The sequence below is a fragment of the Neolamprologus multifasciatus genome, chromosome 18, assembly GCF_963576455.1.
Source record: "Neolamprologus multifasciatus chromosome 18, fNeoMul1.2, whole genome shotgun sequence".
Lineage (NCBI taxonomy): Eukaryota > Metazoa > Chordata > Actinopteri > Cichliformes > Cichlidae > Neolamprologus > Neolamprologus multifasciatus.
Window position 1 is genome coordinate 4,763,761 of NC_140456.1, and position 2,758 is coordinate 4,766,518.

Sequence of the window (2,758 nt, forward strand, 5' to 3'; positions counted from 1 at the left end):
ACTTATGTTGTTAGTATCTTGCGCCGAAAACCAGACACTGACAATTTAATGTGAAAATACGTGTAACTCAGCGAACAGATTAATTTGGAAAGCCCAATATGCACATTTGGTATTTATAATACAACAGGCTGTGCTTACCTTTTTATGTTTGGACCGTCCTCTGTTCGCCTCGCCCCACGATCTCACCACAGGCCAAATCTGCCCCTCCTCAGCACACCAAAGATCCGGGTCACCGGTACCAAGTTGTTGAATTTTCCCAGTTCTTTGAATCTTTGGGCTGAAGGAAGGACAATACTCGGTGTATAAATGCTCAATCAACAATCCTTTATTTCCATACAATTTTCACACAATGAGCATAAAAACCATCCGGATGGGGAGAGATGCAGAGAGGGTCACAGCAAGTCTCCAAATGGTGACGTGTTACACAGCTTCTTATACTTTTCACTGGCCCCCACCTGGTCGTAAACCTAAACATTCACACTCTCTTATCTGTCGTGGCGCCTAAGTTATGACCTCGGCTCCCTGTCTTTCTACCTCCTACAAGGGTGGGGGCACAGAATGTGGTCTGTTTCTGCTATTATTGGCACAAGGTCTTTTGCACACAACATTCTCAGAAAATGATTTAAGCAGTCTGACATGACAAGAAAACAGTGTAAAACATTCACAGCAGATAAATGGTGGCACCCACTTGTCTAACAGAACCCAAAGGATGGTCACATTCTTTTAATCCCCAGAGATATACTGGAACATTTGTCTAACATACTACAACAATGGTCATGTTCTTTAACCTAAAAATATAAGGAGAATAATGATCTCACACTGTACGCGCGTTTCCTTTAGCTTTCACCTAGTAATCATACAGCTCGCCTTCATTTCTTTAACTACTGTGTAGCTTAACCTATACCAACTCATCATAATCACACATTTATATTCATCTCAATCTGCAGTGTAACTGTGTTGCTCTTCAATCCCTACCTCAACAATGTTGTACACTTAAAAGTATAGGAAAAGACAACACTTAACCTAAAATATTGAAGTGGAGCACTTAAGGAAATATTCATCTTGGCATTCCACCACTCATTTATTTTTAACATTTATTGTGGTTCATTTCTTTTTCATTATTCTACCTTTTGTCAAGGCAAAACTCAAGGGCTACAGACAGGACAGACTTAAAAGAAGACTTTCAACTGAAACACATTTGCGGAATGTTGCAGAGGTGGACATACAGATGAAGAAAAGAATTCTGGATATGATGGAGTCATCTGAGAGGCCAGCTTCTGAACATCACAGTAAATTATAAGTCACTCTTGAGAGACAAGTTCAGTTGCAGATGGATTTTTACTGCTAAGACAAGTCATGCATCCACCACCACAACCTTTCAACCTGCCACCACACCATGGTCTATGCATGTGCACCACCACCACACGCTGTACCTGGCTCATTTTGAGTACACTGTACAGCCTTGTTAGTTCCCAGAACTCGAAAAAAATTGAGGAAACTCGTTGCCTCAAAAAAACTAAGTAAAGCTTACTTAAGATGACTGTTAGGACAACTTACACATTGCAAGTCTGCAGTATTAAGAATAACTTGATATTTCTGACTGTACAATTTTAATTGTTTACCTACTGACAAACATTTCAAGTTCAACTAAATGAAAAAACTATTTGTGGTAACCTGAATATGATTAAAAATAATTAACAACACTTTTTGTAATGATGTTAAAATCAGCCCAACTTTTATTTTCAAACACAACAAAGTATAACAGCCAACATACTGGACACTGTTCTGCTGAACAACAAACAATTATATTGCCATCACTGTTATAATCTTACAATGAAACAAAGTCTCAGATGTAATTATTCTGAAAATAAGTTTAGGCCTACCACAAGTTTGTTTTGTACTTACATTACTTATATAATCAAAATAAAATATTTATTGTTCTGTCACAAGTGCAGTGTCTGATTTAAACAACACATTTGTTTTTCATTCCAACACAGGAGCTGGAATGTTGTAATGTTTTAAGGATGGCTTGTTTCCAGTCCAGGCATTACTGCCCGAATGACTGTCATGGATCGAGGTGATCCAAATGTAAGTGCAGAAGAAGGTCTTTAACTTCCCTTAAGTACAGTGGCAGTGGATGTGGGTTGGAGATGCAATGAGCTTGAACCTGCAGGCGACCATCTTCACTGACCACACCATCTGTGACGGAGGACTCATCTCTCCTGGTGTCCTGCGAGCAAACAATCATATTTTTTGGAACATGAACTTAATTGCTTTCTTAAAACATTTTTTTCTGCATTTGGTATGAAACAGACTCCAATTTACACAATCTCAGGCTCCCTCCCCACCAGAGAGGTGACATTCAATGTCCCAATTGTCAGTCTGGATAGCCCTGACCCCCACCCGACACACAATAATGCCATGAAAGCATCATTTTAAAAAGGGCTATGCAAACATGGCCAATAACTTTCATTCTAATGATGTGCAAAATGATTTGGGAACAAAACAAATTTTGCTGTTAGAAAACTTGCAGACTTCACTATATACAGTGTAGACCCTCTAAACTAAGTTTGGGGGATGTGATCTTTCAAGAAATGCAGACCAAACTGTTGTTGTTTGTTTACTTACACAGCATGTCTTGTAGAATTAACTGGAGTCACCAGCAACAGCATAGTGCAGTCATATCTCAAGTCTAATAACAGAAGACAGGAAAAGATCAGTAAAGAAACAACTTCCCCAAACCAAAGCACAAATAAAA